Source organism: Delphinus delphis, chromosome 20, assembly GCF_949987515.2.
Source record: "Delphinus delphis chromosome 20, mDelDel1.2, whole genome shotgun sequence".
Taxonomy (NCBI): domain Eukaryota; kingdom Metazoa; phylum Chordata; class Mammalia; order Artiodactyla; family Delphinidae; genus Delphinus; species Delphinus delphis.
In genome coordinates, this window is record NC_082702.1 from 14,898,588 (window position 1) to 14,913,542 (window position 14,955).

Consider the following 14,955-nt stretch of genomic DNA (forward strand, 5'->3'; position numbering starts at 1 on the left):
TAATATTTTATTTTTAATATCTATATATTTGAATATTCGAAAGTATCTATCCATTTTACCTAACTTAATTTGTGTAAAAAACCTAATCTTCAAAAAAAGTCCTATCACACATGTGAAGCATTAATGTGAAAATCGTCCCCCTGAATTTATTTAAAAACCATGCCTGCTTTCAAACTCTAAGTATAACCTATTACTGGCATATTTTAATGGTCTGAGAGGCTTTTTCATCAGGAGCCATCCTGATGTGGGACTTCAGATGCACTGTTTTTTCAGATATGTCTGGTAGGTGGGAAGGAGAGAGTTGGGGCAGGACCAGTTACATAATTTGTGGACCTAGGGCAAAATGAAAACGTGGGGCTTCTTGTTCAAAAATTACGACAAATTTCAAGACAGAAACAGCAGAGTGTTAAACCAAGTGTGGGACATTCTGAGTGTGGGGCTGTCTGCAGCTATACAGGTTGCATGCCCATGAAGCCAGCCCTGGGTAGAGGGGAGTGTCCTGGGTAATCTGTTAAGACCTGAGTGAGTTGCCTTGCCATGGTAGTCACTGTGCGTGTTGATGCTTAAAATTCCCTGGGACTCTTAGTGCAGGAGCAATGGAAGCGGAGGTCCTCCATTGGAAATCAGTAAAAATGTCTTACACAAGAGTCAGTTCCTCAGAAGTTACCCCAAGATCATCCCGTTTGTAACCTCCTTCATGTTCTCTTCCCCTGTTACCCCTCTAACTTTGTATTATGAAAACTTTCAAATATACAGAAAAGTTGGAAGAATTGTCGAGTGAACACTCATATACCACCATTAACATTTTACCCTATTTGCTTTTTTATCTTTCCATCTATCCATTCATCAGTCCATCTCAATTTTTCATTCATTTCCAAGTAAGCTGAAGAAATCGGAATATTTTATAAGTTTACATTTGCTGAATTTAAACAAATGCATGCACTTGTATAACCCAAACCCTTCTGTAAAGCCCTTTTAATCTCAAGAAACTTTTACCTCCTGGTTCTTTATTCACCTTCTCTGTCCTTTCTCCTCAAAACCTTGTTTCCTCTTCTTTCCAACAGACTTTGCAAATCTGTTAAACCCAGAACCAGAAGGAACTCAACAGCTAATCCCCCTTTCTCCCTAGGAAGTGTTAATCATCTCTGAAACAGCAGATTTAGTGCTTTAGAGCTTGGTGAAGAGCCAGACAGTATTTTCAGCTTTGCAGGCCTGACCTTACTGTCTGTCACAACTATTCAACTCTGCCTTTGTAGTGTAAAACCAACCACAGACATTACATAAACAAATGAGCATGGCTGTGTTCTAATAACCTTATTTACAGACACTGAAATTTGTGTTTCATGTAATTTTCACATATCACAAAATATTTATTCTTTTTGATTTTATCTTAACTACTTAAAATTATGAAATCTTGGGCTTCTCTGGCCGTGCAGTGGTTAAGACTCTGCACTTCCACTGCAGGGGGCATGGGTTCAGTCTCTGGTCAGGGAACTAAGATCCCACATGCCGCCAGTGCGGCCAAAAAGGTAAATAAATAAAATAGAATTATGAAATCTATTCTTAGCCATAAAAAACAAAGGGATTTCCCTGGTGGTCCAGTGGTTAAGACCCCATGCTCCCAATGCCAGAGGCCCGGGGTTGATCCCTGGTCAGGGAACTAGATCTTGCGTGCCACAACTAAAGATCCCGTGTGCCACAACTAAGAACTGGCACAGCCAAGTAAATAAATAATATTAAAACAAAACAAAACCAAGCAGCAGGCTGATTTAGTCTGTGGGCTGTAATTTATTAATTCCTGCTTTAGAACCTCACTTCTCCTAACGTATCCTCAGACTAGCCCTATGGCAATTATTTGAAAGAGATTCTCTGGTCCCACCCCAGACCTCCTGAATCAGAACCTGTATTTTCACTGATTCCTGGATGATTCTTGTTCACATGAAAATTTGAGAAGCACTACCCCATAGCTTGGGTTTGGAGACCAGAATGCCAGAGGTTGAATTCATCCACTCTTACTGGATGAGTGACTGATGGTAAGTTACCATAATTGCAGGTTTAAAAATAGAATTCTACTTATTAGTAATTATGAGACAAATTAACAATTACTGATACAGATTGTGCACCTAAAAAATTGTGAAGGAAAAAACCCTAGCACAATACGGGAAAATGAAAGTGTTGTGAAATGAATGTTATATCTGATTGTTCACTTTACGTGTGGAATAAACTCTTAGAAGATATATACTGGCAAAAACTCCTAAATATTTATATACTTTAAAAAGACAAACAAACCTGATCTAACTAACAATTTAAAATATTATAGTGGTACAATTTGTTTTTAATGTGATATTGAATAGAGATGAAGTATAGTGAAAACTGAGGTGTGCCACTCATCTCTCTCCCTTTCAGGGCCAAGGCACCCATCCCCCTAGCTGCTGGGATTGTTGGCTGCTGACAACTCACAGCTGAGTCCCTCTTCAGCAATTGCAAAGGTACAAACACCCCACCTCCTTGCCATTTTTCGGGAAATCACCGAGAGCCATCTTAGTTTTAAACCACACCTGAATATCCATTTGGTGTCAAGGAACCCAGGATCCGACACAGATCAACAGGATATAGAAAGGACATCAGCAAAAGCAATACTACTGCAGTAGTGAAGACGCTCTTGTCTGAAAGCTAGAGAAACCAACTCTGGCTACCTTCAGCAGAAAAGGCAGTTAACCAGAATACTAGTGTAAGGAGTGGGTTGAAGAAAACCCTGGACAACAAGAATTATCTAATAATCAGCTAGGGCTGTTTGGGGAATGCTTGAACCTTCTATATTGTGGCAGCTCCCAGGCTAGGCATGTCTCCCTTCCAGATTTCAGACTGCCAGGAGAGGGAAGGTGACTGGCTGAGCTTGGGGTGAGGGCAGCTCTGGCAGGGTCGGGAAGTAGGGGAAAGGGGAGGTGGTGGACAAGACGTAGTCAAGACTACTTATAGGGTGACCAACTGTCCTGGTTTTCCCAGGACTATCCCGGTTTTAGCACTGAAACACCTGCTTCCCGGGAAACCCCTCCTCAGGACATGCAAAGGTCCCAGTTTTTGCAATGGGTGCAAAGGTTGTGGGTAAAGTAGAAAACTGATATGGTAGCCCCCAAAATAGGAACTGCTGAAAGCAACAGATTTTAGTGTCAAATGATACAGCAGAGATTTTTTTGCCTTCCATACTGCCCCTGACTGCTGATGTTGATGACCATGATTGGTAGTTCACAATAAGGAATCATTCATTGTTGCATCGCTCTGAGTAACGCAACTTAAGTGTATTGTAATTAGGAGCCGTAACTGTCTTTGCCTGTGCCTGTGGATTAACTCATGCTTTGTATCAAGTAGTGCTAGTTTTAACTTCTGACATTGTGAATACTGTGATAATGTTTTCTAAGATTTTAGATAATGAAAAGAATGGTTACGATACCAACACCAGCATAACCCGACCAAAAAAAAGCTAAGTGAATGTGTTCTTTTTTTTTTTTTTTTTTTGCGGTACGTGGGCCTCTCACTGCCGCGGCCTCTCCCATTGCGGAGCACAGGCTCCGGACGCGCAGGCTCAGCGGCCACGGCTCACGGGCCCAGCCGCTCCGCGGCAGGCGGGATCCTCCTGGACCGGGGCACGAACCCGCGTCCCCTGCATCGGCAGGCAGATTCTCAACCACTGCGCCACCAGGGAAGCCCGAATGTGTTCTTTTAATGACAAATGGAAGGACACATGGATTAGGGAGATAAATAACCAAAACAGAGAATACTGAACAATATGGAGAAAATTCAGGATTGAGTATTCGGGAGAAAGGTATGTAAAAGTACACACGGTGGCACTCTCACAAGTCTGGGAAAAGACAGGTAAGTACTTTTAACTTTGGCAAGGTTTTTCAGCTCCCCCAAAGACACCAATAAAAATAGTGGTGGTGAATTGGCTTAGGTATACCAAACACACATCATCATCATTCCTTTGACTGCTCTGTGAAACTAGGTACAGTTCAGGTGCAGTTAATTTTCCGAACTCAGAGCTTGCAGCTAAAACGTCCCATGGGCAAGCTAAAGGGGAAATTTTGACAAGATATGTTGGTCCCTTACTGTCTAAAGCCTATTTTGTCAGATCTTGCCAGCCATCATGATCAGCTTTCTACAGTTTATCAAGTGGTGTGTGGAGTCATGGTAACAAAAATTTCCCCCTAGTTCTTAGGTACTCGAAAAATGGAGTTTCAAATCATCTTCTTGATTTCTATGAAGATTTTAATGAAACCACACCCACACAAACATAAAACGAAAGGGTGTTGATATCTTGTTCAATTAATAACTAGATTTTGTTCATCTATCTGCACATTTGGCAGACAATGTAGATGTAATTTTCGTAAATTCCATTCAGTCCCTAAACTTTTCACCGAAGAAAATAAAAAGATATTAGGGACTTCCCTGGCGGTCCAGTGGTTAAGACTTCACCTTCCAATGCAGGTGGCGTGGGTTTGATCCCTGGTTGGGGAGCTAAGATCCCACATGCCTCGTGACCAAAAAACCAAAACGGAAAATAGAAGCAATATTGTAACAAAGTCAATAAAGGCTTTAAAAATGGTCCACATCAAAAAATCTTTATAAAAAAAGAAAATTAAAAGATTTCATCTGCAACACTGCAAAAAATGGGGATGTGATTTGCTTATGTGAATACTGAGGCTTTCATAATGAAAGGTTTCGGTTATTTCTCGATTTCTTCAAAACATGCAGAAGCACTTGGTAAGATTTTAAGCTTTAAAGAAATGGACGGAGATGGCCTCCTTAGACATATGTGTACCAGATTGCTATTGATGCTAGCCATAGAAAAGATGTTAAAATGTCTTACTGTAAAATTATATTTTCCAAGTGTGGAACAAGCATGTCCTTCTCTAATTTGGAGAATGAGGATGAGAATGGAGAAAATGATTATAGTAAAACAAAAGTTAAATGCTGTTTCTCCAGAATTGTTTGATGATCTGGTTACATAGAACTTCCTCAATTTCTTGGCTGAAACTGTTAACTTCAACTTCACAAGTTCAAATTACCTTTCTCATTTTCCCTGAGAGGGGTTAACTTAAAGTGACATTCAAACACTGAAGTGCTTAAAAATTGTGGACATTTTAGACATGGATAGCCTCTGATGAATTTATAGATCCAAGACCCAGCAAACAGCTGCTTTACTAACATAAGCCTTTTAGATACAAAGTGGATAGACATTTTTAGAGAGCTGGAAATGAATTCATCCAAATCTAAAAACCTGCTGTTGCTAGTAGATAAAATCATTAAGTATCCCACGCTCATATGCTTTTGTTTAGAAGATATTTGGCTTGCTGTCATCAAATTGGGGTGACACCAGGAACTAGCATAACGTGGGCTTGATAGGAGCAGAGCTCCAAGTCAAAGTGAATTTTGTATGTAGTCAGTTTTACCACTACTGTTCATACAAGAAAAGAAGTATGTCTTGAAGGCCACAGGCAGTTCAGAGAAATATTGACAAAGAAAACAGAGTAAAAACATCCCACTATATCATGAGACAGAAATATTTCCTTTTTCAAATTTAATATAGGTATTATCTTTTTCATTAGGTCTATTGCATTTATGTTCTCCTTTTAAAGTCTTTAACTTGGGGCTTCCCTGGTGGCGCAGTGGTTGAGAGTCCGCCTGCCGATGCAGGGGACACGGGTTCATGCCCCGCTCTGGGAAGATCCCACATGCCCTGGAGGGGCTGGGCACGTGAGCCATGGCCATTTAGCCTGCATGTCCGGAGCCTGTGCTCCGCAACGGGATTATATACTGTAGACTATACATTAACATAGCCCACAGATTTTAAATATCCAATGGAGAGTTTTTAAAAAGTTAAACTGTTGTATCAGAGGAAAAAAAGAAACATAAAATATTGGGGCTTCTTCCTTGCATAAAGTATGTTTAATTTGTTCTATTAATTACTACTAATTATCACAATTAACTGATTCTATTGTTTTACTCAGACCATTGCATGATTTGCCCCTGCATCCCTCACCCTAACTCTCTCCATCCCTTTATACTGTCTTTTCATTAGAGTACTCACCTGTGTTTTAAATGTTTAACGTTGTCTATTGCTCAACTAGAACATAAGCTATTGAGACCCATCTGTCCTGTTCACTGCTGTGTGCCCCGCTTCTAGAAGTGTCCAGCACTCAGCAGGAACTCAGGCAGTATTTCCTGAATGAATTAAGTGATGTGCACAAGGCCACATTCTGAGCCACAGGAGAAGCCAAGAGTTAACAAGCTCAAGCTCTAGTCCTTTTTCTTGGTATAAATAGGTGTCATGAATCATGCACTAATTTTGTACTCAGAGGAGGTAAGATTTAGTTGTAAAGGGTAGAATAAAATGAGATACAGTTGGGATTTAAAAAGAGCTGCTTATAAGCTCTGGGATCCCAGGGCAGGCCTCAGTTTTTTTTTTTTTTTTTTTTTTTTTTGCGGTACGCAGGCCTCTCACTGTTGTGGTCTCTCCCGTTGCGGAGCACAGGCTCCAGACGCGCAGGCTCAGCAGCCATGGCTCACGGGCCCAGCCGCTCCGCGGCATGTGGGATCTTCCCAGACCGGGGCACGAACCCGTGTCCCCTGCATCGGCAGGCGGACTCTCAATCACTGCGCCACCAGGGAAGCCCAGGCCTCAGTTTTATGGCATGTAAAATGGGGACAATAGACGCCTCCAGAACTGGAGCCCCAGGATGTAACATGGAAGCATCAACCCCTGTCTTATTTATTTTTATTTTTATTTTTTGGCTGCGTTGGGTCTTCGTTGCTGCACGTGGGCTTCCTCTAGTTGCTGCGAGCGGGGACTACTCTTCATTGCGTTGCAGGGGCTTCTCATTGCAGTGGCTTTTCTTGTTGCAGAGCACAGGCTTTAGGTACACGGGCCTCAGCAGTTGTGGCATGTGGGCTCAGTAGTTGTGGCTCGCGGGCTCCCGGTCTTAGTTGCTCTGTGGCATCTTCCTGGACCAGGGCTCGAACAAGTGTCCCCTGCATTGGCAGGTGAATTCTTACCCACTGCACCACCAGGGAAGCCCTCTTCTTTACTAATATGTATATTCAATGCTATAAATTTCCTTCTAAGATCTGCTTTCACTGTATCCCACAAATTTTGATAAGCTGTATTTTTATTTATTTTAAGATATTTTAATATTTCTGAGATTTCTTGGACTTGTGTGATATTTAGAAGTGTGTTGTTTAATCTCCAGGTATTTTGCGGTTTTTCAGCTGTCTGTTGTTAATTTCTAGTTCAGTTCCACTGCGGTGTGAGAGCATACATTTTATTGTTTCTGTTTTTTTAAGTTTGTTAAGGTATGTTTTAAGGCCACAGATGCTTGCTGTGTTTATCTTGGTGAGTGTTCCTTGTAAAATTGAGAAGAATGTGTATTCTACTGTTGTTGGAAGAAGTAGTCTATAGGTGTCAATTATATCCAGTTGATTGATGGGGCTAGAAGTCAGCTGTGTCCTTACCGATTTTCCATTATTAAAAAAAGGGTGTTGAAGGAATCCAATTATAATAGTGGATTTATTTATTTCTCCTTGCAGTTCTAAAAGTTTTTGCCTCACATATTTGGATGGTCCATTGTTAGGTAAATATAAAGATTATTACTGTTTTGTTACACCTGTATCATTATGTAATGGCCCTCTTTATCCCTGATAATTTTCCCTGATCTGAAGTCAGCTTCCTCTAAAATTACTACGGCTGCTCCAGCTTTTTTTTTTTTTTATATATACATGGTCTTCTCAGTCCCTCCCTTCCCCCGACTCAATTTTGAATGAAGACGTGGATTTTGAAAGCTAACACCTTGTACTCTTACTTGGCGTCACTTTGACATTGTTTTGTTTTTGTTTATTTTGCGGTACGCGGGCCTCTCACTGCTGTGGTCTCTCCCGTTGCGGAGCACAGGCTCCGGACGCGCAGGCTCAGCGGCCATGGCTCATGGGCCCAGCCACTCCGCAGCATGTGGGATCCCCCCGGACCGGGGCACGGACCTGCGTCCCATGCATTGGCAGGTGGACTCTCAACCACTGTGCCAACAGGGAAGCCCCCAGCTTTCTTTTGATTAGTGTTAGCATGCTATACTTTTCTCTATTTTTTTTTTAAATCAGGGTTGAAACCTTGCTTCCTTCCTGTTAGGAGGTGCCATGTCATTAATTGAAACAAAACAAAAACAAAACAAGACAGAGCAAACACATTTCTTAATAAGTGCAGTTTGTTAAAGTCCTGTTAAAACATATGGGTCAAGGGGAAGTAAAAATAATCAGAGGATCACTGTAGGAAAAACCTTTAGGTCTGGCACCTGGGAGACCTCTGGAGAGGAGGCAGTGAGAAACTTCATGTTCTGAAAGGAAGGAGCCCCCCAACTCCCTTCTTCCCTCTCACCCGATTAATCCCACCAGAAACCACCAAGATGCCCAGAATAAAAGGTTTCAAGTTCAATAGTCACACTCTCTCCAAATACAAAAGGCAGGTACAATTCAACTCAACACAGAAGGTTTTGTGCAAAGTTACGGGAAACTGAGACATTGTATAAAAAGTTAGGTTAAAGATGATTCTCTGGTTTTGTTTTGTGTGTGTTTTGTTTTGAGGGTGTGGCTCTTCCTCCATCACCTGAACTCAGCAAAGAAATGGTTATCCTGATGAAATATCAACAGCTCACCCACAGTAAAAAGGGACAAATTCTAAAAATTAAAAAAAAAGCATAATTACCAAAAAAATATCTGTCACTTCTTCCTCCTGCTGCATTTTGCTTTTTTAAACTTGTGTGTTTTTAAGTTTTTGATATTTTTTTAAATCCTGAAAAGTAGACAGTAAAACAGCTCCTGGAAGAATTTACAACCAACTGCATGAGAATCTGGGAAGCTGAGGGGCTGGAGCAGGGCTGGGACCAGCGGACAGGAAGGGGCCCTCCCCACAGCCCTGTAGCCTCACTGTACGACCAAGGGAAGGGGCGTCTTTAGCCTAAAAGGAGGAAGGGAGGAAGAGGAAGAGGAGTGGGGTGGGGGGACAAATAAAATAAAAGGTCTGGGCTTCCCTGATGGCGCAGTGGTTGAGAGTCCGCCTGCCAATGCAGGGGACACGGGTTCGTGCCCTGGTCCAGGAAGATCCCACATGCTGCAGAGCGGCTAGGCCCGTGAGCCATGGCCGCTGAGCCTGAGCGTCCAGAGCCTGTGCTCCGCAAAGGGAGAGGCCACAGCAGTGAGAGGCCCGCATACTGCAAAAAAATAAAAAATAAAAGGTCATTGTTGCCTGCTTGAATCCAGAGGAAAATGCTGGCCCTGTGTGTGGTAAGAGCCCCTTGGAGGGGAGGCAGCCCTGGGAGGACCCGTCCCCCAGCACCACATGACCCGGTGGGGTGGACAAGGGGGGCCAAGGTGGGCGCTGGTGGAGGAACCCGGCAGGGGCCTCCAGGACACACTGGCTACTGTGTGCTTGTGCTCCCCTGTGTGTTCCTGGAGTAGCTCCCGTAGTCACAGTTACCGTAGTACGGCGGCCACTGGCCCTGGTTCTGATTGTACTGGTTCCACTCCTGGGCATACTGTTGGTACTGGTTATAGCTGGGCTGAGGGTAGGTCTGTGCGGTGGGGGGCGGCAGAGGGGTGTAAGGGGCTGGGTTGTAGCTGCCGTAGCTCCCATAGGTGTAGGCAGGTGGTGGCGGAGGTGGAGATGGTGGAGCTGTGTAGCCCTGTCTGTAAGCTCCCTGGTTGTAGGGAGGTGGCTGGCTGTAACTCAGCTGTGGAGGGCTGTGGCTGCTGACAGTAGGGGTGCTGGTATTGGTGCTCGAGCCAGGGATGTTGCTGTTCTTAGCGTAGCTGCCAGCACCTGGAGGGTTCCGAGCAGGGCTGTAGCTGGGTGGCGGTGGTGGCTGCGGTGGCGGTGGCTTCTGTGGTGGCGGCTGTTGCTGGGGAGCCCTGTTGTAGCTGCCTCGGGTGTTGGAGTTGTTGTTATCCCGGCTGTTGTTACCCCAGCGGTTCTGGTTGTAGCCACCACCTCCACTGCGGTTGAAACCTCCTCGGTAGCTGCCTCTTCTGCTGCCTCCTCCCCGATTCTGGAAGCCTCCTCGGTTGCCCCTGGGGGGACCCCGGTTGTCATAGTGCTGGAAACGGCCGCCACCCCCACAGCCCCGGAAGCTGCCACCGCCTTGGTTGTCAAAGCGCTTTTCAGGGTGTGGCCCAGCCTTGCGGCCTTCCTCATTGTATTGCCTCACCAGCTTGTCTGCTTCCTCTTGCTGCAGCTCAATGAACAGCACCTCGTCCAGGAAGTCCCCAACATCTGGCAACATGAAGTTGGCTTTCATTTCTAAGACTGCGTGATCTGGGACATCCTTCGCTTCTTCGTCGTTTCGCTTTATCGTTCGGTCTTTTAGGTCCTCTTCAGTGGGACAAATAGCAATAGCTTTGCACTGGAAGCCTTCAAATGGTCTCATTTTTCGTCTCTGGGCTGACCCATAAACATTTGTCTGATCTAGGATATAGCTGCGTTTCTTTCGGGCAGTGATCTGCATGAGGCGGTTGAGGCACTGGGTGGCCTGCTGGATCAGGACGTCCCAGCGGCCGGCGTAGTTCCTCTGATGGCGTAGGCCCATCACCTGCATCTTATCCATGATGGCATTGGTACCCAGGATGTTGTACTTCTTGGAGGGGTTGGAGGCTGCATCTTTGATGGCCCATGTGGTCTTACCGGTGGCAGGCAGGCCCACCATCATCAGAATCTCACATTCTGCCTTGCTCTTTGGTCCGACAGTGCCCCAGATTCGCTCACTCAGGGGAGGGTGCTGGATGAAGGTGTAGCCTGGGAGGACATAACAGTAGGGCTCTGCCCTCTGCCCGAAGTTGAACTCCACTGCACAATTCTTCACCAGGACATGAGGGTAGAGGGCCTGACCCCCTAAGGCTCCCTTCTGGATTCGGAAGGCAGTGCCCATCCACTTCCCATTTTTGGTGAAGGAAAGTTCCACATCATTTCCACATTCAAAGCCCTCAAAGCAGCCAATCACATCATTCTCTGCAAACTTGTCTCTGTAGTTTTCAAACCAGCTGTTGATGGACTTCTTCCCAGTGCCTCCATAGCCATAGGAGAAAGGCTCTTTGCCTAGCTGGGTGCTGCAGGAGTCCAGGGACCAACCAATACAGACAACGTGTGGGTCGGGCTCTGTAGATGGAAGGTGCTTCACAGAGATTTCCTCATTGATCTTTATCTCAAAGCACACACGGCCCCTTCTGACCCCATAGCTGGCACAAGCTGCTGACCACAGGTATGCAAAACCTTCAGTTGTGAGTGGGCAGCCACTACTCCGGTCTCAGGCCATCTTGAAGTGGAGGTCGCAGTTATATGTGTCGATGGCAGCAAGGGTGTTGTCAAAGTCATCTTCATCCTCTTCAGTGGGAGGCTGAGGAAAGCGGCCCCTCCTATCCTCCCAGTGCTCGAAACACCCCCGTTCCTGGTTTTCTTCATAAGGCCTCTTGCGACTCTGGAACTGCTGTCTGTCTGGTTTGGGTTGAGATGATTCGGGCGGGAGGAAGCTGGTGGGTGCTTCTTGCTTCATCTCTGTCTTCACTTCTACTGGGCGATAGGGCTGCTGCTGCTGGTCCATTTCCAGCGTTCTCCTCTCGTAGCCTGACTCGTTCTCTTTCTTGATGACCTGCGTCTCATAGAATTGGTTCTGCATGATAATATTGTCCATGACATCTCCTCATTTTTGTGCCCGGGTTGCCCCAGTTCGTCGTCGGCCTCGAGCTCCCGCTCGTCGTCGGGCTCCTCGGCCTCCAGCGCCGCCTGCAGCCGCTCAGCAAGCTCGGCCTTGAGGCCACGAGTGTCCAGGCCGCGGTGCTGCAGCTCCTCGCGAAGTTCGTTCACCTTCAGTCGGCGTACATCCATGGCCCGGGCCCCCGGGGCGGCCCCCAAGCCCAGCCCGGCCTCCCAGGGCTCAGTCCCCCTTAAACCTTTCCTGTCAGGAGGCAAAGGGGGAAAGGGGAGGCCCCCACTCCACTCTCTCTATTTTTTAAATTTTATTTTTTATTTTTGGCTGTGTTGGGTCTTTGTTGCTGTGTGTGGGCTTTCTCTGGCTGTGGCGAGTGGGGGCTACTCTTCGTTGCGGTGCGCAGGTTTCTCATTGCAGTGGCTTCTCTTGTTGCGGAGCATGGGCTCTAGGCACCTGGGCTTCAGTAGTTGTGGCACGTGGGCTCAGTAGCTGTGGCACGTGGGCTCAGTAGTTGTGGCATGTGAGCTCTAGAGTGCAGGCTCAATAGCTGTGATGCACGGGCTTAGTTGCTCTGTGTCATGTGGGATCTTCCCAGGCCAGGGCTCGAACACGTGTCCTGCATTGGCAGGCGGATTCTTAACCACTGTGCCACCAGGGAAGCCCCACTTTTCTCTATTTTTGATTTTATCTTTGATACGTAAAGTGGTTATTGATATAATTGGATTAATACCTATCATATTTGTTACTGTTTTCTATTAATTGTCTCTGTTGTTGTTTTGTTTGTTTTTGTTTAAACCTAGACTTCATGTGCTGTGTAAAAGGAACACTGGTAAGACCTTTAGTGATGTGGTGATAAGGTGTAGGGGGAGGGGTTATGTTCTATAGTCCTGTGATTAAGCTTCAGTCTTGGTGAAACTGCCACTGGACTGTGAACTTTGCCAGTGCCTCTCAGTCTACCTCCCTCCCTCAGGTGGGACAGGATGGCTAGAGTGGGCTGGAGCTGAGCATTTCTTTTCCCTCAGGTTGGTTAGACACTAATGAAACCTCAGTAGGTTATAGGCTCTGGTACAATAGTTTCTCTTTGCGGCATGCCTTATTAAGAACAGAATGCTTTGAGAATATTTCAAAATAGCGACCTTCCCCCTCTGTCTGCCAGAAACACAATGGAGATTTTTCTCCAGTCTTAGTGAGGACTTGATTGGGCTCCTGGAGGTAAAGCTCATAAAAGTGCAGGGACTTCTTAAAGACTCGGACCCCCTTGGAGCATTTAACTCTCAGATTTGTCCACACTGAGCCTCCTGCAATTTTTCCATTACAGTTTAGGTTTTCCATCTTCTGTACTGGTTCCCACAGAGGTTTCTGCTAATGTGCCTATGCTCTGGTAAGTTGTGATTCTCTGTATCCACCTGTCTGTGGGCAGCAGTTTACCCTGTGACCTTAATTCTCTGATGGATCTATGGAAGAGTTGATTTTCAGTTCATTCTGCTTTTTACTTGTTGTTATAATGGATTGATGACTCCCAAGCTCATTATGGACTAGAAACTGGAAGTCTTATCTCTAGTTGATTTTTTGTAGTGACACATTTTGATTCCCTCCTCATTTCCTTTTTTGTGTATTCTATAAATATTTTCTTTTTGGTTACCAGAGGGATTACATATAACATCCTAAAGTTACAACAATCTATTTAAAATTGATACCAACTTCAATTGCATACTAAAGCTCTATTCCTTTACAGTTTGCTCCTTCTCTTTATGTTATTGATATCACAAACTGAATCTTTATATATTGTGTATACTTTAACCTAGATTTACAATTATTTTTATGAATTTGTTTTTTAAATCTTGTTTAAAAAATCCCCACATTTTTCAAATCAAAATTACATTAATACTGTTTTTATATTTATCCATGTATTTACCTTTATCAGCGATCTTAATACTTTTGATGGCTTACAGTTGTGTCCGGCATCCTGTAGTGCCTGATATTAGGGAGACGGAAAATACTCCATCCCCAAATTACCTGTAATGATTTCTTTAATTTCATCCTTTGATTCATGATTTTAGCCAAAAAACAAAATAAAAACCCAAACAGTTCCCAAACATATACACTTCCCAAAAATGTTACGAGCGATTAAGAGCAAATAGGATTTCATGTTCAAATTAGTTTGGATCACACTTGGATAAACCACTTAAGTGGGAGTTCTGTCTCTTTTTTTTAACTGCACAGTTAATATGCTGCTGTGCATTACAGGATGTGGGATTATAAGGCTATTGCTAAGATGCAGACATCTTAGCCCGCGTACCGCAATAAAAAAAAAAACATTATAGGCTTTTTATTGCGTACCGCAATAAAAAAACAAAACAAAACATTATAGGCTTTGCAAACCACTTAGTCTGTCACAGGTACTCAACTCTGTTTTAGTGTGAATGCAGCCAAAGACAATATGTAAGTGAATACATGTGGCTCTGTATTAAAAACTTTACTTATGAACAAAGAAATGAATTTCATATAATTTTACAATATATTATTTTTCTTTTCATTTTATTTCAACCACTTAAAAATGTAAAAACCATTCTTAGCTTGCGGGCCATACGAAAACAGGCAATGATGTGAATTAGTTTACTGACCCCTTAGAGTTTGATGGTAAGTTTTTTGTTTGTTTTTTGCGGTACATGGGCCTCTCACTGTTGTGGCCTCTCCCGTTGCGGAACAGAGGCTCCGGACGCGCAGGCTCAGCGGCCATGGCTCACGGGCCTAGCCACTCCGCGGCATGTGGGATCTTCCCGGACCAGGGCACGAACCCGTGTCCCCTGCATCGGCAGGCGGACTCTCAACCACTGCGCCACCAGGGAAGCCCTGATGGTAAGTTTTTATCGAAAGTATTTGATTTCTGAGTTTAGGTAATGGATTCAGATTATGATGAGTATCTGTATTCTTTTAATAGACTGCTAGAATAAATTTTCATGTTTGCAGACTTAGTACTATATGACACTCAAATTATATTTTTTACATCAGGATTATGTGAAACTCACAGAACAAGCTTTTTATCTCATTTGATTTGTAAATTCCTTGAATATTTGATAGATTTTGCCCATAAAATGATCTGGCTTGGTGATCTCTTTAAGTAGAGATTACATCAAAATATTATTTCTCTGTTATTTGGGTCTATTAAGGGTTTACATCTTTTGGAGTTAATTCTGTCATTACATTTTCCTAC

General features: G+C 44.3%; 1 pseudogene; it reads right to left on the bottom strand.

Moving 5' to 3' along the window:
* Positions 1-9,461: 9,461 nt before the first annotated feature.
* LOC132416114 (heterogeneous nuclear ribonucleoprotein U-like protein 1 pseudogene) lies at positions 9,462-11,917 on the bottom strand (annotated as a pseudogene).
* Positions 11,918-14,955: the final 3,038 nt, after the last annotated feature.